This window comes from Sturnira hondurensis, unplaced genomic scaffold (assembly GCF_014824575.4).
Source record: "Sturnira hondurensis isolate 20B ecotype Veracruz unplaced genomic scaffold, ASM1482457v3 Scaffold0016284, whole genome shotgun sequence".
Taxonomy (NCBI): domain Eukaryota; kingdom Metazoa; phylum Chordata; class Mammalia; order Chiroptera; family Phyllostomidae; genus Sturnira; species Sturnira hondurensis.
Window position 1 is genome coordinate 6,671,123 of NW_028088915.1, and position 27,788 is coordinate 6,698,910.

General features: G+C 44.4%; 1 protein-coding gene across 2 annotated transcripts in view; it reads right to left on the minus strand.

Annotated features, from left to right (window-relative positions):
- CAMK1D (calcium/calmodulin dependent protein kinase ID) overlaps nt 1–27,788 on the minus strand; it is a 380,703-nt gene that overhangs the window by 104,972 nt on the left and 247,943 nt on the right. The gene's annotated exons all lie outside the window — the stretch shown is intronic.

Genomic DNA, 27,788 nt, shown 5'->3' on the forward strand with positions numbered 1-27,788 from the left:
GCCTCTGTTCCAGTGCCCAGCTATAAATGGTTTGATTCCTCAGAAGCAAGTATTTCCCACATTACCTTAGGTGACTACAGCATACTGTTTTGCTTTTAGCCAGAAACCTACTGTTCCTGAAATCACAAAACCATTAGACTTTACTAAACTGAAATTAATACAAAGAGGCAGAAAATAAAACAGAACAGGCTTTCACCATCAGGAGTTCCATCCAACAGGTTTATGCAGGAGATGGATTTTGATTTCATGATGAGTCAGGTATATAACATACACAAAAGCATGGTCTACCAAACAAGAGCCCACATTACAGTCTGAAGAAACTGATGAACACTCCACTACAATTGCTCAAATGTCAAACACACAGACTGGTGTGCTGGTATAATTTCTGGTATGCTGGGCATGCGCATGGATGTCTTGGTGGGTCTCTTTGTTGTACTGGGGGTGGTGCTGTGTGATTGCTACTTGCTCTTTGTGAAACGGAGTGTTGTTATTTCCAGGGTCTCCCTCTGCCTGGGTCCTGACTCCCACAACATGGCATTTTCACTGGGCACCAGCAGGCGGGTTAGTCCAAGCATGGCTGGCCGCACACTATGCCAGCTTTCACTCCACAAATGGTGGGACCTGAGCCCTAAAACACCTGAGTCCCTTGTTCCCCCACTCATCTTCCAGAGAACAAACAACCTTCATGTACAAGAGCTGTCGCACTGTACCAGAAGTAGTTATGTGGTTTTTGTCTCCCCCACTAGTCTGTGAGCTCTATCTATACTTTGCACCTGGGCACCTTCCACAGCCAGTGTAGTTCTTAGTACACAATAGGTGCTCGACAAACATGGGTGGCATGAATGACGAGATACAGCCCCACTCCAGAAAGTTGTCAATAGATTGTCCAAAATATTCTGATGGAGGTGGCACAACACTGCTATTTATTTATAGTATAAACTGATGTCTTTCCATCTGGACCCAGCTATTGTGCCTGGGCATATTTGGCAGAAGTACACCTTGGTTTCTAAGTGGGAAAACTAAAAAGAATATGAGTGTCTTTAAATTGGTTGATTACAAATGATAACAGTTAACATTTCTTTGAAAAATTATATGATAGATACTGTTCTAAGCACTTATGTCCTTTAACCCTCACAACCATCTGCGAAATCAGTACTGTGAGGATCACCTTTTAAAGAGAGGAAACAGAAGTACAGGGGAGTGATCTGTTCAAAGTCACGCAGTGAGTTGCAGAGTCAGGGTGCAAACCCATGAAGTCTGACTCAGAGCTGCTTCTCTGAATCATCGCTGTCCTGCCTCCCTGTGCCGTGTGGGTGTCTTCTACCCTCTTAACGGAAAGCCTTAAGCAGCACCCACACTAATACCAGTAACTAACTTCTGGGAGGCAGGGGATGGCGGGGGAAAGTCTTGGCAAATGTGGCCTTATCAGTAGCTGGTCCATGATGCTCCTACACATACCTCGTTTCCTACCCTGGGACGTTTCCAGCCCTTTCACTTCAGACCTTGTGTTGTTCTTGGAACTTCCAAGTGCTTCTTGGAGATCCTATTCTCTAATTCAGATGAAATTATGAGGACAAGTCTTGTTGGGGCAAACAAACCCCAAAATATACAATGGATCCAATGCAGTAGAAATTTATTTCTTGGGCACACAAGCCCACATGCTCATGATCATTGGTTTCACTCCTGGACCCAAGAGCCTTCCTTCCAGTTGTTCCATCCCCTTCCACAGGAAGGGTGCACGTCTCCATCACTCCAGTGGGAGGAGAACGAGCACAGAGGATTTTGCACCACAAATTTTCATGGGCAGGTCTTGGAAGTGGCATACGTGATTTCCACTCACATTCGATTGGCCAAAACATGGCCATGTGACTGACTCTAGCTGCAGGATTAACTGCAAAACACCATTTAGCACTGTGCCCAGAAGAAAAGGAAATGGGATTGATAAATAGCTAGCCAGCCTCTGCCACAAAAGCTAATCTTAGCATTAATAGGAGATGCAATCAATACAAGAATTTCAAACTCTATTTCAGTGCGTCAGGGTTTTAAAATTTATTTACTACTTTTTTAAGGGGGAGAACCATGGCATTGGAACTTTCAGGTTCCTCATCTTATGTAAGTAGATCAATGCTGCTTTTCACCATCCCTCTCCAGACAGGGTAACTGTGGTTCACGAGGGGCTTATACACAATAAAACAAAGCAAGAACTCAAAGCTTCTTCATTTCTAATATGTTTCCTTCTGCACAAGAAGGCCACTGCTGATCTCCTTCAACTGCCTATCAGCTGTGGCCGGGTGGGCATAAGGATGCTGTCCCCAGCAATTACTGACTTCTGTTTCTACATTATCATTGTAGGGAACATAACCAGTGCCTCATACCATCCTTTGATGGAACTGTGACCACAAAAGACAGACAGCACAGAGGCTAAACTTGGTAGTGTCAGAAATCTCCACAAGGTGAACCTGTTCTGTTGGAAGGAGAGATGGAGAACAGGCGCTTACCCACCAGGCTCCTCTCTTATTCCCCTCTCAACCCCGGGCTCCTGGCATTCCTTAGGACAGTGGGGGACAAGTTTGACTGTTCAGAAGCCATGTCAGCTACCGGAAAGAGCTATGGACAGCTGGTTATCCTAGGAGTATTTCTGTGATTTCCTCTACAGCTGTACTTTCCTAATTAATAGCAACTATATGACACTGAGGAGTCCCTTTTCTAAAGATAAATACTTGTTGAATGGAAAATGATGGGCGCATCTATCTGATTCCATAATCAGATCATCTTTCTTTTTAACACTAGACTCTTCCAGGGGCTTTGCTCAGAGACACTCACAAACCTGGGGCCCAACCACCAGCTGCCAATCTCTGTGCTACCTTCCACTGCAGAAAACAGACACTTTCACACCACCTCTACAGAAATCCTGAGGCTGGGACTCTGTCTTTGCCTGCCCCACCCTCTCCAACTGACCAAATCAACTGATGAAGGAAGTAGGGTCTCAAATGAGCCCTCGTCTAAAATTAGATATAGGGTGATTGGCAATATAAGACAGCAAAGAGATTCGACAAAGGCATTCTAATTTTTTATAAACCTTTTTAATGTCTTAGCTACCTTTAAGGATTTAGCTTTTAAAGGATGCATGTATTTTAATTCCAGAAGACAGAAGAAAGTCGTTGCACTAATTGTTTCTATTTTTACCCTTTTGAATTATAAGAAGGGTGATGACAGTATCATGCTCAGATATACATATATTTTATCTTCAGCACCTTCCCTGGTGGTTGGCATAAGCATTTAACAAATAGTTGTGGAAGGAAGGAAGGAACTAAGGGATGAACGAACAAATGACGGAAAAGGGAGAGGAAAGAGGCCATTTGTGTGATATAATCTGGAAAAATTTAAAAGCCTTGTTGAATTTTCACAAGAAGATACTGAAATCAGATGAGAAGAGGTCCCCTCGCCCTTAAGCCACTGACAAAATGAAAGTAAACCCACATCCTACAGACAGCAGGACCCCTAGGCTGGTTTATTGGCCTAAGTCGTTGATTAAGAATCAAGAGGTCTAGGCACTGGACTTTGTCTTTTTGCTACATAACTAAAGAACTGCAGGCTTTAATAATTTGTATTTTAAAATGAGATGATACTTCCTGGTCTATTTCACAGAGAGGGGGTGGGGCGGGAGTGCCGGAATGGGACTGGCTGCCAACAGGCTACAGGCTAACCCAGGGTAACTCAGCTACTTGGGAAAATAAAAGGGATCTGCAAATGCGAAGTATCTCTGCCAGTTCAAAATCTAGAAGACCTGGACTGTGCCATGTTCACTTTTAGGCTTCCAAGTGCACTCTCTTGGTGCTCCAGGCTTTATTAAATCAAGTAATGACGGTGCCTGCTTTTGTGTTTGGGATGAGGGCTGATGGTTTCACAGATGGGGAAACACAAGCAACAAAAGTTAGTAAGATAGTTTGGCAGCCTCATAAATGAGCGCGTGATCACATAAACAGATCAAGAAAACACTGAAAATCCCAGCCATCATATGAGTAACATTTATTTATTTACTTTTTCATTAGGTAACAAGAAGAAATCATCAGAGTGTCCAAGTGACTCATTAATAAGCAGATTCAGAAAAGAACAGGATGTCAGCCAGCTCTTACCTGACACCTGAGTCAGTGTGAGGTGCTTCCCTTATTTCTTATCAACGGGCTATCATTGCTGTGCTTTGATTTTTGGAAGTGCCCTAAGTGGTCTCTATGTGACTATGCTAAGCTTAAAAACAAAAAATCCCAAAATAAATGTAAATATGGTCACCAGAATTTAAAACAAAAAAACTAGTCCACTTTATTTAATTCCTTTCCTACTGGCTTCCTATCAAAAGTAATCCTTCCTTCAAAATGTCTTGTTAAATATGCCTAAAGTCTACCTAGAATGGGGTGCTCAGTGGGAGTCCCTAGAAAATAGCAGTGCATATTCCCCACAAAACTTTGGTTGGGGGAAGGAGGAAGTGGATGCTATCATGTTTAATATACTTTGCATAACAATGGCAAGTTAATAGCTGTGCCTTTCTTGAACTGAGAGGGCTGCTACCCAGGGCAAAAGATGTACGTGACACATGACTTTGAGAGCATATAGTGACTTGCGACATAGCCGGTAGAGGCAGATGCCCACACCAATGTCCCTGTGTCAGGAGAACTCTTGCCCTGATTAAAGATGGCAGCCAAAAGAAGGCACAGGATATGGAGAAACAGGCAAAAGTAGCACATCCAATGAGGGGCCATATACGAAGTCACATAGGAAGTTCAGGCTGAGCATTTAAAACAAGGGCAGACTGAGAGAGGAGGACAGGAAGCCATGCAGAGGAAAGGATGTAGAGAAGGGTCTAGTCCACCATGAGGTTTGGAGTAAGAACAAGCCACGCAGTTTAGGGTAGAAGTAGCCATGCAGTCTGAAAGGGTGTATGGTGGGGTCTGGTCTGCCACGATGTCTGGAGTAAGAAAGAGGAGGCCCACTGGGAAGCACACCTGCAGAAGATGGTGGCAGAGCTGATGGAGCTGCAGAGATCTGCCTAAGCAAGCACAGGTTTGTGGGAGGTGCTTGGAGCCGAACTGTGACCGGGAATGCTAAGCTACACGCTTCTGTTTCTCTGAAGGACGTAGGGAGAAACTACTCTCTTGGGACGCGGGCCTCCCTGGACTCCACCACGATCCAGTGTGACACAACACACGTTTTCCTGAACCACCACTTGGAGGCTGAGAACAGCGCACCCCAGATCCTGAAGGAGAGCGCTGCTGCGAGAGGATGGCCACTCTGAAACCCACAAGAGCACATTCCAGAGGGGATGGAGATCCATCTGTGCAGCCGGCTTAAGAAAAGATAAGGATATGGGGACCTTCTGGGCATGGTTTTGGCTTGTAGCCTGGGGAGGAGCAAGGAAGTGCCGGGTCCCACGGGAGAGCAGGGCTTTGAGCAGGATGCTCTCAGCCACCCACCACCCTGAGGTTGGAACCCTGTGAATAAAAACCTGTTTCCTTTAACACTAATTGTTGGGTCATGGCACCACGTGGCAGAGCCCTGGTTTGTTCAGTTGCATGCCAGCTACTAACAAATTAAATTACAAAGAACAAAGTGACAACACTCTGCAGGAATATTTTGAAGGTGATTGAATCAAAAATTCTTCTAATGTCTTCCCAAGGCTTGAAGCAAATAGATATTTTCACAGACGCTGCTACAGGGAAGAAAGAAAACACCAAGTCCTGCAGCTACAGAGGAAAATGCTCTGGCTGTTCTGAGTTAGCAGACTCTTCGCTTTGGTCTACAGCTTCCATTCTACAGATATTTTCTGTGCCCTTAAGATTCAATTCTTAATGCATTCAATTCTTTATATTCCTCATACTTTACTTTCCCTCCCCAGACTCTTAATTGCACGACACAGTTGTCTTTCCAATTTGTTTCCACACTGCAAAAAGTGGGCCATTGGTGCTTTCCTGTCCCCCTCTCCTTTTACAAAGAAAAACACAAAAAGCCCCTCCAACAAAGGCCTTAGTACTCTCCCCACCTTTTCTCAGCTACAATGTATTCCATCTTTACAAAGCCTTCCTGTCTTTTTAGTTTTTTTTTTTTACTTCCATTAATATAATTGCTGCAGCTACAGCTTCACATGGGCTTGCCCTGGAGCCTCCACCATCAGGTTCTCACCCCTGCCCCCTCCACCCCCAGACAGGGTGACTCCCAGGAGCAAGGTTTGACACTGAGCAAGGCCTGTGCTGGGCTGCCACAGCCCCTCCCTCTCTCCATCACACTGCAAGTCCCCAGGGAGGCAGGGCAGCTGGCTTGGCAGTGCTTCCAACTGGGATGCTGCTGGGAGTGACGCCTCCTCCCCAGCTCTGTCCCACAGCCCACAGTTTCACACCCAAGGTCAGGCAGCTGCCAGCAGGCATTTCAACAGCTCTCCCTAACCCTTGGGCTGGGCTTTATTCTGCTAAGGCTCTTCCTGGCTTTCAGATCTCTTAATGACATGCAGACCTGGATTTGAATCCTGATCTAGTTCAGATCTCCATCACTCCCACGGAACCCTGGGTTAGGCGGTGCTGACAAGGAATTCATCCCGGTCCCCAAAGCAGCTCGGTGTCTGCAGCCTCCACGCCTCCCTGACCTTATCCTGCGCTTATGTTATGCCTGGTGTACACAGGACTGGCAGTGATGGCAGACTTGAGTGCCCAAGTATCCAATTTTACGTTGTGAAACACACACCCTTCAGTTATTTCTCGTGATTCTTACAACACTTGAGCAAGTCAAGGCAGGCAGGCACTACCCGGAGGGCAGCAGTGGAATCCTCCACGCAGAAGCTGAGTCACTGGTTCCGGGGTCACAGCTACTAAAAAGTAAAGGTCTGACGTCTACTCCTGAAGTTATGTGTAATTTTCATACTGTCTAGGGTTTCTGATGATCTCTTCAAAATTGCATGTAAGTTTCAAAATTAATCATCCCCTTGGTTTTCTAATTAGCTCACCATGCTCATACATGGAAATGAAGGAAACACCACAGATCAGCCACCGAGGTCTGAAAGGCCTGTTTCCACAGTCACCAGCTGGCCTAGGTGAGGCCACAGAAAGAGGCCTAGAGACCCGTCCAGCTCCGGCCGTCAGAGATTTTTGTGACGGTAATATTCTAAACTAATGTGGCACAAGTGGTTACCAGCCATCTGCCTGTGGGTGTGGTTTGTTCCAAGACTTAAGAGGAGAAAAGAGTTCCCTCTAAGAACTCCACAGGACCCCAGAGCCAGGAGCCAGTGCAACCGCACAAACCTTCCTCACCATCAGCATCTCAACTGGACATTGAGGCCTGACTCGCTTTAACTTTACCATGCAGGGCTTGGAAAGAATGTGCATCTCTATGCAGTGGTATGTAGAATGCAGCTGTCTGCAATGTAGCTGTATGGACATTTCCAAAAATCAAATATTTGGCAGGTTAATACTGCCTAAGAATCACCCGCAGGAATGAAGAGGGACAGGAGAAAATTCACTTTAAACTGTGGATGGTGGATTCCAGCTCAGCTTCTTACCATGTGACCTGAGAACGTCAGGACCCTAACATATCACTGAGGTCACTTAAAATAAGCTTTAGTCCATCAGACAAGCTGTTCATATTTAATACCTAGTAAGAGCCTAGATTAGTGAAATTATATGTGAACTCACTATAAAACAAAGGTGAAAAGAAGCAAACAGCCCACCTGTTTGCACGGCTGTTATGATTACACTGTCTCAGAAGCCAGCATCTGTAAAATTATTTGAGGAAACTAGTGCTATCAAAGAGTATAGAGACATGCAAATCCATTCAAATCATGGAAACAAAGGAAAAGATCACCAACTCTTTTGCAGAGGTCATCTAAGGGTTTTAGAGAAATAAGTACCAAAGGTATATTAGAGAATTGCATTCATACCAATTTGACCATGGTCTTATTATTCTAAGTTGAGATCTAAGTGGGATCAGAAATAGGGCAGGAAACAAGGAAAGTAAATATATAGCACATATTTGTCATCCTTCCTATGTTTTCCTAATTTCCAGATGGAGTTAAATTGCTTCATCCTACTTCCTACCTCCATGTCACCTCCAGCCCCAGAGTTCGCATCACCAACAATAAAGCTTGGAAACACACCCAGCGCCCCCAGGACCTTAAGAACCTCCAGGCTCACACTGGGAGTGCACTGTTGGCTTGGAATATCAACCAGGTGTCAGAGAAGACAGAATGCAGAGGGCACACACACAGACCACTGGGGCCTTGGCTAAAATGATCGCACTATTTGTACTACACTGAAATTTACTCTGTGGTAGAATCACATTCTGAATTTTAGAGAGAAAAGAATAAACTAAGTATTATGGACGCCCTAGGCATTGCCATGACAATGTCACCTTGATGATTCCTAGTCAAAGACTCATGTAGGATTTCATATGCCGTCCGAGGGGAGGGGAGAGGAAAACCATTTACTGAGCCCCTCCAGTGGGCTGGACTTTGTGCTGAGCAGATGTAAATCCTTAGGCATCGTCACAACAAAATGGCTTGAAGAGAGTCTTTTTGTGGTTGATTTTACAGCTAAGGAAGGAGGCTCAGTGAGGTTCTAGAGCAGAGCTTCAAGGGCAGTCAGCGGGAACCTGCTCTTTGTGCTATGCCTACATCCTCACAGCATCTACCTGTGCTCCCATTCCCCAGGGGGAGGGTAGAGGCACGAAACGGGAAGGCAGAGTAAACTGTGTCCCGCGTGCTGGCCGAGTCCCTCTCATCCTCTCTCTCGTCTGACTGTGCCAGCGCACACTTCCCGTCTTCTCCGGCAGGCTCTGGCCACCCTGTCTGCTGCCCACGCTTTATCTGACCCCCTATAAACACTTTATATTCTTGCTGGGAAGAGGATATGAGATGTCAAATTGGATATTTAAGGAAGAACTCAAAATCAGTATTACACAGATAAATATATATCCTAGCCAAAACAAACTAAAACAAACAAACAAACAAAAAAACCCCTCTCTCAATATAATTAAAACAAAAACACATTGTTATAATCCCGTTTTCTGGTACACCACAGTAAAGTTATGGTGTGACCTTAATTAGCCAGCCCTCCACTGACTGGTACTCTAAATAACTAGGATTATTTTCTTCTGAACTCAATTTTTAAGAGAAAGAAGCAGCTGGTTGTCAAAGCTCATCAGGTGCTAACTAAACACACACTCCAGGCGGTGCTCTGGAGTCAGGGTATGTCCCCTGCCCCCAACTGCCATCTTTCTCCAGCTGGGAGACTCTTATTTGCCTGTCCATCCAGCTTTACTTCAAAGATTTGGTGAGGCATTATGTCTTCCCAAACTGCACGGTTAGTCCTTCTTCCTCTCAAATCCCAGATAACTGTATAAATATCTCTCCAAATCTAGCATTTGCCAGCCTAAATTGCCACCCTATAACTGCCTATCTGGACCGAGGCCACCATCTTTGTGTTTCCAGGGCACGGCACATGGTAGATGGTAAAAAAAAAATGCTCATATTATAGAATAATATATAAAATGCTTAGATTAAAGAATAAATAAGTGAACAAGTAAAAAATAAATCTTTCCACCATCTATATCCACAGCTACATTGCTGCATTGTGGATCTTCATTTCAGAATGATTATGCTGTAATTTCCTAAATGGAGAATGATTAAATGACTTGCATATAACTAAGTGCTAAATAAGGATGCTGAAGTATTACTATGTGTCTCATAAAGACGTTCTGCTACTGCCGAAATAATAAAACCAGGAGTTTCTCATCAACATTCCTTTTAGTTAATCCGACTGTTCAATTGATAAAAGCATTTCTATTCTGCGGGCATGCCAATTAAGGGAGATACTGCTATTCTTGGAGTAGTGCAGACTGTACATCATCTTTTGATGAGACAGACAGAAAGTATCTCTCAACCCTGGGCAAGAGAGCTGAGCAACTAAATTCTTGCCTAAGTTCCTGCTGCGGGTTACATGTAATGGCCTTTCTTTGTTTACTCTGAGTAGAGGCAGCTTTCCAAATGGAAACAGTCATACTCAAACCAAAGGCCAGGCTGGCCTAAACCAGCGTATATTTTACACACTCATGTTCATGTACATGAAAGAAAAGTTGCATAAAACAGTGTTTTCTTACTCTTACAAGTATGGTACACTATTATTTTCTATTATATTCTCTCTTTTTTAAGCCAGTTAAAATCCACCAAACTGATGCAATAGCTGATGGTGGGTCAGGACATGAGTATGAAAAAAAAAACAACCCAAAACCAAATCTATAATCCAAACCACCTTTTAAGCAATGCACAAGTCAGCTGCCCTGAATTTATCCCTGATCCCTATTGATCAGAAATAATGGTCAATAGACACAGCATACCCAGGGCCTGTATATTTGATTCTGCCCAAGAACACTTATCAGATCTTCTAAGAAAACTATATTTTATTGATTATTTTATTACAGTTGTCCTGATTGTTCCCCCTTTGCTGCCTCCACTCAGCACTCCCCACCTCCTCAGGCAATCCTCCCACCATTGTTCATGTTCATGCATCATGAGTATAGGTTCTTTGGCTAGTCCACTTCCTATGCTGTACTCTATATCCCCATGGCTACTCCGCAACTACCTATTTGTACTTCTTAATCCCCTCACCTCTTCACCCATCCCCCCATGTGCCCCTCCCATTTGGCAACCATCAGAATGTTCTCTGTATCCATGATTCTGTCACTGTTCTTGTTTGCTTAGTTTGATTTTTAGATTCAATTGTTGATAGAAATCTATTCTTGCCATTTTATTGTTCACAGTTTTTATCTTTTTCTTAAATAATTCCCTTTAATATTTCATATAATAATGGTTTGGTGATGATGAATTCCTTTAGTTTTTTCTAATCTGGAAGTTATCTTCCCTTCCATTCTAAATGATATCTTTGCTGGGTAGAGCAATCTTCGCTGTGGGTCCCTGCTTTTCATGACTTTGAATTATTTCTTGCCAATTCCTTCAAGCCTGTGAAGTTTCTTTTGAGAAATCAGCTGACAGTCTTACGGGGACTCTCCTGTAGAGAACTAACTGCTTTTCTCTTGCTTTTTGCTTTAAGATTCTCTCTTTATCTTTAACCTTTGGCATTTTAATTACAATGTGTCTTGAAGTGGGCCTCTCTGCATACCTTTTGTCTGGGACTCTCTGTGCTTCCTAGACTTGCATGTTTATGTCTTACACCAAATTAAGGAAGTTTTCTTCCATTATTTTTTCAAGTAGATTTCTAATTCCTTGTTCTTTCTCTTCTCCTTCTGGCAACCCTATGATGCAAATGTGGAACCTCTTGAAATCATCCCAGAAGCTACTTATATTTATCTCCTTTTTTGGATTCCTTTTTCTTCTCATTGTTCTGAATGGTTGTTTTTGCGTCCTTATGTTTCAAATCATTGATTTGATTCTTGGCTTCATTTACTCTGATGTTGTTGCCCTGTAAATTGTTCTTTATTTCAGTTAATGCATCCTTCATTTCTGATTGGATTTTTTTTATGCTGCTGAGGCCCTCACTAAGTTTCTTGCACATCCTTATAACCAGTATTTTGAACTCTGAATCTGATAAATTGCTTAATCTCCATTTTGTTTAGCTGTTTATCTGGAGCTTTGATCTGTTCTTTTATTTGGGGCGTGTTTCTTTATCTCCTCATTTTGGCAGCCACCCTGTATTTGTTTCTATGTATTAGGTAAAGCTGCTTTGACTCTGTCTTGGTAGTGTGGCCTAACGTAGTAGGTGTCCTGTAGGGTCCAGAGGCAGAGCCTCACCTATCACTCAATCTTGGTACTCGAGGTGCACCCTTCATGTGGACTGAGTACTCTCTCCTCTTGTAGTTGAGCCTGGGTTGCTGTTGGTAGATCAATGGGAGGGACTTACCCAGGCTAGCCAGCTGCAAGGATTGGCTGTGATCACTGACCACCAGCCTCTGCCTTCTGTGGAAGATCAGCTGTGCAGGGGCCAGGGAGTGGTTCTCCTACATGGTCTGTAACTGTCCACTGGGTGTGCTGGTCCTGGGGTTTCCTAGGTGGTGCAGGACCAGGTCAGCCCCTAACTGTGTTTTCTCAAACTGTAAAGCAGTTTGAGATGGTTGCTGCTTATTCTGGGCTTGGAAATTCCCAGGTGAGGCCAAGCTGTGAATCTAGGCTGGTTGCTGCTAGTTCTGGGGCTGGGGCCCACTGAGGCTAGTTGTTGCTTGTTTGAGAGGGTTTAGGAAGCTGTGAAGCATGAGCCAAGACCAGCCATTCACATGGAAAAGTAGCTTGGGTGGGCCTCTAAGTGGGTGGGACTGAGTCTCTATGGATCTCCAAGGCAGGCAAACAGTGTTAGCCAGGTTAATGGAGTCTCAGGTATGACACCAGTCTGCCAGCCCCATGGCTTTGTAGGGGGGTGGTTTAGAAAATGGCCTCTGCTCACCTTGATGACAGACACTTCAGTTCCTCCTTGTCTGCCACTGATGCTTTTCAAACTGCTACTCTGGTGCTAGATCTCAGAGGGAGGGAGTCTGAGTAGGTGTGGGTTCTTTAAGAGGAACTGCTCGGGACTCCAGAGGTTTCTTCTACTGACTTAATCCCCACTGGTTTTTGCAGCCAGAAGTTGTGGGGACTTATCTTCCTGGCACTGAAACGCTGGGCTGTGGGGCCTGGTGTGAGGCTGGGACTCCTCACTCCCGACATATCCCTCCCAAATTTTTGTCCACCTCACTTGGATGAGGGACCAGCACATTCTGTGTCTGTGCCCCTCTTACCCGTCTGGATGGATGTAGTCTCTCTAATTCCATAGTAGTTAGAATTCCATTCCACTCGATTTCTGACCACTCTGAGTGATGGTGGTTCTACATTTCAGCTGTACTTTTGATGTGGTTATGTGAACAGGAGAGTGTCTGCCTGTGCCACCATCTTGACCAGATGTTGTACCAGATCTTATTTCATACTGTTAGAACCAATGTCACTAACACCACCAGGAGGGAATAATTTACTAGAACAAGAAGAAAAGTGTGATGTTTAAATGATAAATGTACACCACACAGACTTTCCATGGGAGACGTGCAGAATGAATGCCACCACGCATTGAAAGAAATTACACAAATCGGTGATCTCCACGTCCTGACTCTCCTCCACTCACAAAGCTCCAAAGAGCCCTCTGTATTCCCAGTTGTCACATCACAGTGTCAGTCATCCACAATATGCACTTCACCTGAGTTTCAACGCTTGATGAATCATTCTTGGAGAAATCCTCTTGAGTGTTGTCACCTTAGACACAGAAAGCAAGAGAGTCCTGGAAATGGGACATCTTCTTGAAGGACTGGGGATGGCAGATGAGGTCCTGACTGAAAACACCAACGGCTGATCATAGGGTCTGAGGACAGCACCATACCCACATTTTCACTTGTCTCTGGGGGACCTCACTCAATGTTTTACAGAAAACCAAGGTAAGAATGTAACTGTTATGATGAACTGACATTTACTTTCCAGCAATGGTGAGGGATTGCTGACTGCAATCAGCTACCTTCACATGAAATACTGGTAACAGCATGTGGTTGTACATAAATAATATTCTATTTTTTAATCTTGTCTAATAATTCTAATTCTTAAAATTATATTTAAAAGTCTGAAGAAGAGGAAAAAAAGAGGATGAAGATAGCACAGCTGTGGCAATCCCTGCAGAAGAGTCACCTAATAGTACAAATGGGAGGGGCAGTTGAATCACTTAGCCATCAGCGTGTGCGTGCACACACACACGTTTCAAAAAGCTAGGAAATACTTCAGAGAACAATATTGGTGTATTTATGGCTGGCCAAGACGTGTGAATCAAACCTTGGATGATTCATCTATGGAATTTATACCTTTGAATAAATATGAGTGTTTACTTCATGGCAGCCTTTCACTTCTTTATTGAATCAAGTGATCTTAAAAAGCGTCTGGGCAGCATCTAAAAGGCTGCTGTTTGACAAGGCAGTTAAATATGGATCCTCTCTCAGCTGGCACTTTGGAAATGCCTTTCCTTTCAGCATCATCCGTTGACTTACGTCACCAGGAGACAAGACGCCCATGGGCCTGGACTCCCACAGCCGTGGGGCTGGTGGCATCCACACAGGCTGTCCTGAGCCCTTTGGGCCTGTTCTGTGGCCTGTTCCAGGGCAGCTGCAGTGGCCACGTCTCTCATGGGCCTCAGTCAGTGTTACTCCTGTGTTACAATTCCAGAGAGATGGAGGCACCGGTATTGACTAAAATTGCCCACGATGCAGTTCTTTGATGAGTGACAGATTTATAGAAAAAATAATAATAATAAACTTTAGGAAAATTTCAGGGTTATTCAGCAACTACTTATCTTCTTAATGATGACCAGCTATTGCTTGGAAGGCACAGGGAAAAATCAGATGAACTCTTTGGAAACAGCTCTGACCTACTTTGTAACCTTCAGGAAGGCATTTACTCACTGAGCTTCAGTTTCTCTGTCTGTAAAGTCGGGATTGTATGGCTGTACCGTGCCCATTAGCCCTAGTTTCTGGCATCATGTCCTAAAAGGAACAATGACGTGACACCTGTCTGGTAGGGATCTAAAATAATGCAGTTGGGAGACCTCCAGTCACTATGATGCACACCATGTAAAACCCTCAGGAAGCACCACAGGGGACACTGTGTCAGCCTTGTGCACCCCAGTGCTGTTCACGTTCTTCACCCACCCTCCTCCACCCCTGCAGATGGCCTGGCCCCCAATCCTGGTCGTGCTGGTCCTGAGCTATGTGCTGCAAGCAAGTTTTGAGCCTTTGTGCTTCATCAGCTGTAATGCTGAGATCATAACAATTGAACCTGCCTTGTAAAGGATTTAGAGATAAAATGACATAACAGATGTCAAGTGCTCACCACAGGTCCAGCCCACAACATTACATGATAAAAGTGAGCTGTCGTTACATTTGTTCAATTTGCATGTATTGAGTGTCTTCTCAGCACAAGGCTCAGCTGGATCCTGCCTCCAAGTAGCTCCAACAAGCATTAAAAACAGATTTTCACACCCTGCACTGTATTTGCCTAAAGCCTAAATAGAGAAAACAAAGCTTCTGTACCTTGGAGGTGTGTCACTAACAGGAGTGTAGCTTGAAGACAGGGGGACTACTTGACAGAAATACTGCCTACAACCTCACCTCCTTGAGGTTGACATCCGCTCTGATGTCACTTTACTGCTTGACACAAATGGCAGCATCCCACACCATCTTCAGCTGTGTCCAGGGACAGCTGGCTGTCTGTGAACAATGCATGCTCCTCTTTCATGGACAGAGTGCGACACCGGGAGGTGGCTGCCCAGCCTGGGCACACAGTTCTGGTCCTCCATGCCCGTATCTAAGAGGGAGCCACACAAATGAGTTGTAGCCAGGAATGCGAGGGAAGTGATTACACTGCTTCAAAAGTCCTCACCAAAACTTCCTGCCTGCCTGATTCTCCGCTCATTTTCTTCCCCTTTTGCCAACTGGACATCCACACCGACCCATTACAGCAGTCTCTGCCTGCGAGGGAGTCTGAGAGAGGCTGGAGGAGAACCCCTGGCTCCCATTGAATATCACATGAATGACAAATAAGCCCCTCTCACACAAGGGCCCTAAGATCGGGGATTTATCTGCTCTGGCAGGCAAGAACTCCAGATTTCCCTTCAGGAGCAGGTGAGTATTGCACCATGTGTTTGGAGAAAAATAAAACTGCCTTGATTTATACCAGGTTCCAACAGCGAATCCCGGCAAATGACCTGAAGTTCATGGAACACAGAGATTCGGAAAACATGTTTCAGTGAAAAGAACAGGATAGTTTGTCACAGAGATGTCACTTCGGAAGCTACACTACTTTAAACAAAATTGAACTGAGTGATGAGGCAATTTAGCCAGCCAGAGAGAACTGGCGCAGCCCTCTGTTCTCCTCTCCCCTGGCCCAGCTCTTACTGAAGGAAGTCTGAATTCTGTTCAGGGTGAACCCAAAACACTGATGATGACAATTCATGGCAATTAATTTATTAATTAAAATCTTTGCCATCTTTATGAAGATTTTTTTTTTTGTTTGGGATTCCTTTTTATGTTTTTCAAATTGCCTTAGATTTTAATTCCGGTGAATAAACCACTGGAAGGAGAAGTTCACTGGACACTAAAAAATAAGCTATAGGCAACTAAAAGTGGAATTGTCAACTATTAAAAAGGAGTGTATTTTCTTTTCTTTTTTTAACTTAGTTTTTTTTATCCTTACCTGAGGATATGTTTATTGATTTGAGAGACAGCAGGGGAGGGAGGGAGGGAGGGACAGAGAGAGAAAATGAGTAACACTGATGTGAGAGAAACATCAATTGGTTGCCTCTTGCATGTGCCCCGACTGGGAATCGAACCTGCAACCGAGGTATGTGCCCTGACTGAGGATTGAATCCATAATCTTTTCAGATACATGAAGACACTCCAACCAATTGAGCCACCTGGCCAGGGCAAAAAGTGGTATATTGTCAATCGTACCCAAGAGGAAGAAGAAAGTGATACTGAACTCAATATAATCTACAGTAACACACAGGCTACCTCAGGGTCAGTGGCAGGGAAAGCTCAAAGAAGGCTATAGGAACGACACGAAAATTTACACAAAATTGAGAGGAAATGATGGAATCAGATCTGAGTTAAATGTTCCTAATATCTCTCAAAATGACTCTACCTTTTATACGTTCAAGATCTAATACTAGAAGCACAACTAGAATGTGGGTTTCTTCGGGGACCATAAAACGTTCCTCTACTTCTAACTCCAGGCTTGCTGCTCTGTTGCTGAATGTAAAGCAAGGCACATTAGGAATAGGAATTTGGGGGGCAGCTATAATTGAACAACAACGAAAAAAAGAAAAAAAGAATAGGAATTTGGTTCAACTTCAGCAGTGCTGTTAAGTTTGCTGAGAATGCACCGGCGGTTTATGAATCGAGAACAAGGGAGAGACCCCTGGCACAGGTGTGCTTCCCGCATTTCCTCTCAGTTACTGAGCTTCTGGCTCTGGTCTGAGTGTGGGTGGAAAAGTACCTAATAGTTGTGCTTTATTCGCTGGTAGAAAAATATATGTAGTCAAAAAGATTAACACCCAAGTACAGCCAATTCTCATACTGGTGGATTCCATATTTTGCAAATACACCTCCTTGCTAAAATTGCTTTGTAATCCCCAAACCAATACCACGGCTCTTTTGTAGTCATTGGCAAATGCGAGTGAAAAGGAGAACATCTGAGGCCCAACTCACGTGGGTGAGGGAGGTGACAAGGGGATGCCCTGCCTTCTTGTTTCAGTTCTCATAGCATAAACAAGTGCCCTTTTGCTGCCTATTTAGTGTCGACTGTGGGTGATTGAGCTGTTTAAAAAGCCCCCAAACCTCATGCTGAAGGGCTGTGTAGCGCTCCCCAGCACAGGAAAGCTGGAATACGCCTGATGGAGAAAGTACATGTGTCAGACAAGTTTCCTTCAGGCATAAGTTACAGTGCTGTTGGCTGTAAGTTCAATGTTAGGAAGTCAACAATATATATTAAATGAGGTGCCTTTACACAGAAACACACAGAAACCAAGGTGCTGTATTGATGGGCTGATGAAAAAGTTGGGGCCGAAGGCTCGCAGGCAGCTGACCCTGTTTTCCCCAGGAGCAGTGGCTGGGTGTTTGTTCATCCAGTGTTCCTGGGGACTTGCTACACCTAGGAATCCCAGTGGATAAATTCCAGGAGCATCTATTATGTATTAGACACAAAGCTGACCTTTTTTGCATACACATTTCTGCATATTAGACATACTTAAAACTGTATCAAGCCTGACGATAGAGCAGTGTTTCACTGCCCTGAGAAAACTGTGCCACTATTTCAGTAAATAGCAGCCAGGCCGAGGCCATACAAGCTTTCCTGTCAAAAAGACAATTCTTGCTAAGTAAACCCAGTGGAATTCATGAGAGTTAGTAGTTTGGGAAACTACCCGAGTCATTTCCTGTGGACTGTTAGCAAAGCCTGCTGACCTCTCACACCACTTGGGTACCGAAATGAACACAGCCCGCTGCCTCTACATTAAACCTCCAGCCATGCCTGGCCAAAATCCAGGGCCAGAGGCTCAGTAATGGCAATGGAAATGCAGGAAGTACGCCTGTGTCAAAGGTCTTTCCCTTGACCCTGATTTTTAAAACCGCTGTTGTGTTCTCAACAAACTTAGCAACACTGCTGAAGTTGAACCCGGATTTCTATTCTTACTCTTCACTGCTCTACATTTAGCAACAGAGCAGCAAGGCAGGAGGTCAGAAGTAGAGAAACATTTTTCGGTCCCTAGAGAATCCCACATTCTAGTTCTGGTTCTAATTCTGGGTTTTGGACATATGAAAGGTAAAACCATTTTGGAAGATTTTAGGACTACTTAACCCAGATCAGATTCCATCATTTCCTCTCAGTTCTGGGTGAATCTGCATGCTATTCCTGTTTCAGGTTGTACTTTATGTTGCACCCATAGTAGCCTGTGTTTTACTGTAAATTATATCGAATTCACTGTCATTTATTTTCTTCCTGAGTTCAACGAAAAGTAACATTAGTGTGACGGCAAACAAGCTGGTTATCTGAGAACTCTGATCCACTCTGAGAGGATCCAGGCAGAAAAATATCCTGGAATTATTCACCCAGTCTGCTGAGGTGGAGCCATTTCTTGCCCTGAACTTAAAACCAACACAGGTTCATAAGCTGCTTTCTTCGAAAGTTCTATTTTCCTACGAAAGCAAGAATTTAAAACGTATTACTAGAACTCCTTGTTCTACTGAGGACAAAATTCTTATGTTTCCAAATATAATGAAGAACATCAAGAATTACAAGTAGAATTTAGTCGGTAAATGACAGCTTTGAGTGAATGACATTTTCATATATTAAGACAATTACTGTTGAGCATGAATATGAATATACAACTCAAGTAGATAGATATTTCTTCAGGCATTGAGACCCCTGGGATAATTTTAAAGCAATTTTCAAACTTTTAACCCCAGGGCAATTACTGAAAAAAAGGTGGGAAACAGTCAAGCTCCCTGTAACATTTTTATAAGTCAAAAGTATGCAGGATTCCCAGAGAGATGAGCTACTCCTTTGCTGTCACAGAACCATGACATTTTAGGGCTGGGCAGGACCTCAGTGCCTCACTGGGTGGGTGGGACAGGGAGTCAAGGCAATGAAAGTGTCACACCTAAATAAAAGGAACAGACCGAAGCATCCACCAAAGGTCTGGAGCCCTTTGCACGGTAAGGCACTCCACAGTAACTAAGGCAGTGAACACTTTCATCTGGCGCGAATACTCCCCTTTTACCTAAAGTAATAAACAATGTCATTGTCACAATGAAGTGGTCACAGGGCCACGAAGGAGAGGGGAGGGAGCTGGGAACAGGCAGGGCCGAAGTGAAAGGAACCGGGCCTGTGAGGGGCAGGCCCTGAACACAGGGGCTGGGGTTTCAAAACAGCGGCTCCCCAAAGGTGTCCATGTCCTCATCAGGACACCTGTGAAGTCTATCAGCGAACAAGGCAAAAGAGACTTTGGGGTGAGCCTTGGGCTGTCCGCCAGAAAACCTGCCTAAAATAAACACCCAAGAGGGAACAGAACTAAAAGATGGAAATGGATTGAGACCGGAATCCAACCAGGAAAGAAGCCAGTTTTACCCTGTTGACGTTCAGTTTTGAAGCAATACTTTTGGCGTAAGTCAGTGTGAGCTGTGTTACTAGTGTCGGACCTGAGTGAGTTATGAAGAATACCGTCCTAGCCCTGGCTGGTGTAGCTCAGTGGATTGAGCGCGGGCCTGCGAACCAGAGGATCGCGGTTCGATTCCCAGCCAGGGCACATGCCTGGGTTGCAGGCTGGTTCCCTGCAGGCCAACTCCCAGCAGGGAACATATGAAAGGCAACCATACATTGATATTTCTCTCCCCCTCTCCTTCCTCTCTGAAGATAAATAAATAAAATATTTAAAAAAAAAAGAATACAGTCCTGACAAAACTCTCTCCCTCGTCTTCAGATAGAAAACATTAGCCCTCTGGCATCTCCATAAAGGCAAATAAATTCGGGAGGACGGGGCGGGGAAAGTCTGCAACACACTAGCAGCATATTTAGTTCAGCAAGTGCAAAATGTTAAAAACACTTACATTGTTTATAAGTTAAATATCACATGGTGATTAATACAAATATTAGATAAATATGTAAAAGAGGAAAATAAGGCGCCTATTATCCCACCATCATAAGATAACCTGTGTTGACGCTTTAATTTATATACTTTCAAATGTTGGGGTACAGATCTATTTTTAAAACAAACTTTTCATTTTATAAGAATTTCAGATTTCCAGAAAAACTGCAATAATAGTAGAGCAAATTCCCACAGACCCCACACCCCAAATTCCTTTATTATTAACATATGACATTAATATGGTACATTTGTCATGATTAATAAACCACTATTATTAAATTAGTAAGTAAAGCCCGGGCTTCATTCGTATTTCCTTTTCTTTTTTAACCTGACGTCCTTTCTCTGTCCCAGGGTTGGGCTTTGGTTAGCATGTCCCATTCAGTGATCCTGTCTCCTCAGGCTTCTCTTTTACTGGACAGCTTCTCAAACACGCCCGGTTTGTGATGACCTTGACAGTTCTAAGGACAGGCCAATTATTTCTGCAGAAGGTCCCTCAACTGGGACTTGTCTGATCCTTTTCTCTTGAGTGGACTGTGGTTATGGGTTTTGGGGAGGAAGACCACAAAGGTAAAGTTGTTAAATATTATTATGATCATCGTCGTCATTACCACCGCCACCACCACATAATACGAAGGATAGATGCTATCAACATGGCTTGTCACTTTTGATACTGACAGTGACCATCTGGTTGAGACTGTATCTGTCAGCTTTCCCCCGTTGTAAAGCTACTCTTCCTCCTCCCCATACGGCTCTTTGGAAGAAAGTCACCATGCACAGCCCCTGAGGAGTGGGAATATAAGTGTCCCCTTCTAGAGGGTGGAGTAGCTACACCAATTATTTGGAATTCTTCTACACTGAGATTTACCTATTTTTGTTTATTTATCCACTCACTTATTCATTCATTTATTTATATCAGTATGATCCCGTGGGCATTGATTTTATACTTTGAGTTATAATTCAGCATAACTATAACAAGGCAGTAAGAAGTTAGGAAAATCCCTGGGCAAGTGGAATGGGGAAACTGAAACAAGAAAATTAAACAAGGCCAAACAGTTTGAGCAACTCACAGCCAGCTGGTGAATGGCAAGACCTATCTTCCCCTAACCAAGGACACTAGAGAACAAATGGTTTATATCTCTCCTTCCTGACCAGAAAATCCAGAGTTTCCATCACCCTGGTCTGGAACTTCCTTCGATACTTGCCCTCACATCTGCAAGATACCACAGGTGTCCGGGAAAGGGAGGGATGCTCAGACAAATGCAGAGAGAGTAATCCACAGGGGACAAGCTTGGGAAGGAGCTGCACCCAACTTCCAGCTCTCCCTCCCCTCACTCACAGAAGAAAGGGCACATCTGCACTCCCCCTACTTCTCCCCCTCCCAAATTCCTGGGTTTCCCCTACACGGACTTGCTTCTGAAAGCTCACAGGGAAGGGGCATGTTAGAGTTTTCACCCACCGCCTTCTCAGACTGCAGGCTTCTGACAGTAATAAAAGTATAAATTATAATCCAGTCCCTGTCTCTGCTTTCTGGCCGAGCCGCAAAAGGCAGCAGGAGCCTCAGACTCAGTTGCTCTCTGGTTTCAAGACTTTATTTAGTTGTTCAAATTGTTCCAAGTCTGGCCCTTGGGAGCTCTTTCAGCTGACTCCTGTGTCCTTTTGATATACCCCAGCGTCATGCTCTTGTGCTTTCTGCACTATAAGACACTGCAGATTCACCGTGCACATTTCCTGCTGCAGTCTTCTGATCGGCCAGGTGTCCACAGAGCCCTGGTCCCTTTAGTTGACAGGAGGTATCAGAAACAGGGATCTGGGTGCTAGGTATGCTGGTTACTGCAGGGGTGTTATTGCTTTGGGGCTCACGGCCAACAGAGCAAGGCAATGCACTGCCTTTCACGTGTCTACATTAGAGCATCACACAGCATCACAGCTTCACAGCTCCGAGAAATACCAGGCTTCACCTCTTCAACCACATCCCTTGCCACCGCAGATCTGTTTACCATGTCCACAGTTTTGCTTTTCCCAGATGCCACATAGTAGGAATCCAATGTGTAGCCTGTTCAGGCTGGCTTCTTTGAATTAGCGACACACATTTCAGACTCCTCAGTATTTTGATAGCTTGCACTCATTCCACTTTGCAGCCAAATACTATTCTACTGCAGGGATGTACCGCAGTCTGTTTACCCATCTGCTCATCGCAGGACATCCTGTTGCTTGACTTTTGAGTAATTATGAATTAAGTTGCTATAAACACTCACATGCAAGTTTCTGTGTGGACATAATGTCTTCAATTCCATTTGGTAAAGACTCAGGAACACTGTTGTTAGATCATACCATAAGACCGTGTATAGCTTTATAAGAAACCACTGACGTGTCTTCCAAAATGTACCATATTACATTCCTATCAGCAATGAATGAGAGTTACCATTGCTCCACATCACTGTCAGCAGTTGTCAGTTCTTTGGATTTCAGACACTCTAACAGGTGTGTACCTCAATGGTGTTCTAAGAGAGATCTATTTTCTGAACTGTAACAACAATACATCCCTGTGGCTTCAAATGTAAACCCTACGAAAGGGAGTAAAAGGGAAAATGCCAGTTTTCCTTCAACCCCCACCCCACTCCCTATAATTAACCAAAGATGTTTCCTATGTGCCTGTTCTAAAGTTTATGGTGTCCATTCTGGAAATTTTCTGAAACCTCAAACACACATAATATGTCCTCTTTCTTCTACAAAAGGCACATGTATGTGTGTACAAATAATAAATAAATATATATTTAAATACTGCAACTGAACAATAAGCTTGTACAATTTTCCATACCAGCACATATCTGTGTAGTGCCGCACTGTGCAAATGCACTATAATTATATATACAGTCTCTCCTAATAATAGTGTGTTTCCACTTTTGTGTGTTTTATTTTTCCATCACAAAGAGTGATTCAATAAACCTATTTGTTGGATATCTGTTGGATAGACTTGGAAATGCCGGGTCGAAGAGTATGTGCATTTAAAATTCTGAGCAACAGAGCAAAACTGTCCTCCAAAAAGATTGTACAAATGTTCGATCTCTCTAATAGCTCACGAGAACAGGCTACACATGTTGGTTTGGCTGTAGAAGGCCTCCCCCCACTTCTCTTCATTTTATTCAGAGCACAGATGAGCACATATACCGCATACTGAAATACAGAGAAATTGAGCCCCACGCCAGGCAGGTAACGCCTTTTGTCCGTAGCCTTTGCTTCTCGTTGCGTACGTGCTCACTCACACTGCCGCTAGAGTGCCTTCCTATGTGCCCATCTGCCCTGCCTTCAGTGCTCGATTTCATGCATTAGCCCAGCTCCTGGAAGTCCTACCACACTTGTTTTCAGCATCACTTTCAAGACAGTCGTCAAGAATCTGGGGGAAAGAAAGCAACCTTTCCAGATCCTTCTTTGCTGTTTCAGAGCTCAGTGGCTCAGCCATGTGTTCTTGATCCCTTGCGTCATGAAACAATGGTGCTGGCCTGCTGTCGGTGGAAGACTTGGTGGAACTTCACCAGGCACTGAAATACTGAGAGAGTCCGCACACAAGCCCTGACTGGAACAGAGGGTGGCCGGCTTGATGAGTGCTCAGTGCATGATGGCTCTTCTATAATGCTGCCAGTTCTCCCTAAGCCTCACCAAGTGTACAGTCATGTGTCACATGTGGTCACTGCAAAGCCTGAGTGAAGCCAACAGGGCCACGTGGAGATCACAGAGGGCCAACCAGCCTCATGCTCAGGCTGCAGGATGGCACTGCTGTCTAGACGGGTGGTGAAGCAATTCAAAAGTCTGGCGGCACCTCCGGTCTCTGCCGCACAGTCCAGAGTCCTCTGTGTGCTCAAGTCTTGTTTGCTTCGTATAAGCCCTGCAGTGAAACTGTGAACCCCAAATCAGAATGGAGCATAAAAATGAACTGACCAAGTGTAAACCTCTTTTTTTGTTGTTTTCTACTTGATAATAAACTGAACATAAAGACGTTTCAAGTTGTAAAAAACAGGTTCAGTTCAAACCAATTTTGAATTCGTACACTCTTGTGAGAAACCCACTTTAAATATGCTTTTAACCGAATTTTCTGTTCAAATGTATCTTAAACTCTGAATGAGGGGTGAGAGAAACAAAACCACTTCATGAGGCAGGCTGTTAAACTGCCAAAAAGAGAACTAGTTATGAAAGAGAATATTTTGTTTAGTTAATGAGTTACTCAACCAATTAATAGAGATTCTGCTTCATTAGAAAGGGGAGGGGTGGGTAGGAGGAGAGAACTCAGTGAGTTGCTAAGGCTGGTTGCTAGGGCAACCTACATAAGTGAAAAATATAGCTGCCCCATGGCGAGGTCATAATCTCTCTTCATTCAATTTAATCTACGTCGAATGAAGCAGGAAGGCAATGGTGTGGAAGGCCAGTCTCCCTCTTCCAAAGCGACTCTGGGACTGCTGAGAAGGGAACTTAGTGCTTCCTTTCTCAGAAGCATTAGCAGCCTTCTAAAAAGTCCAAGGGACTCATTACAGAGACATCTGAGGACTAGTTAATGGGCCCCTCAGCCACAGGCCCCTCTCACCTGGGGACAGGCCAGATGTCAGGGCCGAGAGGAACAAAACAGCCCCTGAGGGGCTGGTCTGGACAGTGAGAGGACACAGGTTGCAGTGGTATTTCCTAACCACACACAACAAAATTAGATCATGAAAACACTCTCCGAGCAGAGCCTGAATTTAAATGATATTTCATGCACCTTAATTCCCTGCTGTTTCTTATCATGTCCATTTCTGGTAAGCAAGGATTATTCATTTTTAACTAATTTTAACAGTTAGATCAGTTAGAGACCTTATCTAGGTCATTAATCAATTGTATTTATGGCCCTGCTCAGAGTCTGTCAACCTCACACAGGGAAACAAACTGTCCCCGGGCTTACAAACCCTCGCTGAGATGTCGTAAGGAAAGAACATGGGGGTAATTGGTGGAGAAGCACAGTTTGTTACAGCGGAGCTTTCCTGCCACTGCAGCCCTCAGCAGCTGTTAGCATCAATGTTCCCTTCTTTTTTATTTACCCCAGAATTCAAAGAAGTCGTCTTTATTTCCAGTAAGGGCTCTCTCGCTGCACGATGGTAAATGGTCTTCCTGCTCCAGCCTGCTGCCGCCTATGCCTTTGGTTTGGACACCCCCGTGCTGCGCACACACACACAAACATTTGGCTTGGACACCCCCGTGCTGCGCACACACACACAGACCTTTGGTTTGGACACCCCCGTGCTGTACACACACACACAGATGTTTGGTTTGGACACCCCCGTGCTGTGTACACACACACAGACTTTTGGTTTGGACACCCCCGTGCTGTGCACACACACACAGATGTTTGATTTGGACACCCCCGTGCTGTGCACACACACACAGATGTTTGATTTGGACACCCCCGTGCTGTACACACACACACACACACACAGATGTTTGGTTTGGACACCCCCGTGCTGTGTACACACACACAGACTTTTGGTTTGGACACCCCCGTGCTGCGCACACACACACAGATGTTTGGTTTGGACACCCCCGTGCTGCGCACACACACAGACTTTTGGTTTGGACACCCCCGTGCTGTGTACACACACACAGACTTTTGGTTTGGACACCCCCGTGCTGTACACATACACACACAGATATTTGGTTTGGACACCCCTGTGCTGTGCACACACACACAGACCTTTGGTTTGGACACCCCCGTGCTATGCACATACACACAGACTTTTGGTTTGGACACCCCCATGTTGTGCACACACACAGGCCTTTGGTTTGGTTGTAGGACTTGATCATCAAAAAGTATAATTTNCAGATGTTTGGTTTGGACACCCCCGTGCTGTGTACACACACACAGACTTTTGGTTTGGACACCCCCGTGCTGCGCACACACACACAGATGTTTGGTTTGGACACCCCTGTGCTGTGCACACACACACAGACCTTTGGTTTGGACACCCCCGTGCTGTACACACACACACAGACTTTTGGTTTGGACACCCCCATGTTGCGCACACACACAGGCCTTTGGTTTGGTTGTAGGACTTGATCATCAAAAAGTATAATTTTATTAGGATTTAGCCACCAATCATAGTTCTTCATCAGCCATTTTACATTACTACAAAATACAAAGAAGCTCTCAAAGTCACAAAGACTCCACAATCATACATTGAAGCCATAATGGAAATTAAACAGCATCTTTACTCCAAATGTAAAACCCAAATGGGAGAGAACAGATATAAAAACTCCTGGCTCACAGTTTTGGGGGCACAACACAGGAGGCTCTTGTGTTAAAAGGCTCTTTGTCAAAACACACTGTGCGATTTTTTTCTCCTGAGCATAGGATCAATAAATCAATGAGAACAGCTGATCTTGAATCAACATGAACTGCTCAGTGAGTTAAAGACCCAGATCATTAAGGGCACAGTGTGAAGGCTGATATTAAAAAGGAGTCTGTGCTGAAAATGCACCACATCAGACCTCTTCCCACTTCGAAGCTGATGTCACCTGTCAGAGTAGCTGACCTCCCTTCCTCAGATCGCACCCTCTGAGGCAGACTGAGGTCCTGAGAGTGGTCGCAAAATGAAATTTTTCATTGCACTGATAACTGATGCTCCCTGCTCTGAGAATGTGGTTGGTGGTAGAAAAAGAATTACTACTGGAGGTTATAGTGAAAGATCCCATCTGCTGAAGGAACCAAAGGTTCTTAAAGACCTGGCAAGTGATTTTTGCAAGTCTGAAAGCACTTGGGAATAAGTTCAAATTGAGCTTCTCAAAAATTTTTAGAAATAATGGTAAAAAAGGAAATTCAAATAGCACAAAGTAAAAAAAAATGTTTTCTCCCTACTCTAAGCACTCAATCTTTCCTCCAAGAATCAACCCCTAGCAAGTTTTCTAAATATTCTTCCTCATTCTTCCTGCACAAAAAAAGCATATAAGCATCGATGTAACTTGTTTAGAAACAGAAATAACGGACACACTGCACAGATGTAACTAAGCATGGTGCTTTCTCCCATATCAGCACACACAAAGTAGCTTTACTCAGGGGATGGCGTTTCCATTTTCCATGTATCTGTGTGATGTCATTGGTAGACCTTTCCATGTGTAAACAGTGCTAACTTCTAAATAGGCTGAACTGGGCCTCTAGAACCGTAGAAACACACTACTCCTCTGGAACTACTGTTGTTCCAACTCGCAATCGCCACTTCCCGGGTGTCACCATTGCCACGGTTACTCTAACCCACAACATTGTTTCTTTCTCTGCCCAGGGACCGCATCAGCTCCCTGGGCCATCTACGGACACGGATGGAACTAAACAAGATGCACCTGAAGGGCAGAAGCAGGCAAGATGGAATCCCACTTAGCCCTTGCAATCTCCTGCGAAACTTTCCAGAAAAGTCTAAAATCCCTGCCATTGGCCACTCCTCTGTCTTCAAGGCGAGAGTCTGTCCCCTCTGTGCTCTCTCCAGTCCTTAGTCTTTCCAGACTTTGGGTCTGTCACTCAAAAATGTCATTCCCTCTCTCTCTGTCAAGCCCGGAATGACAGAACAGGGCCGGTGGAGACAGTGAGTCACG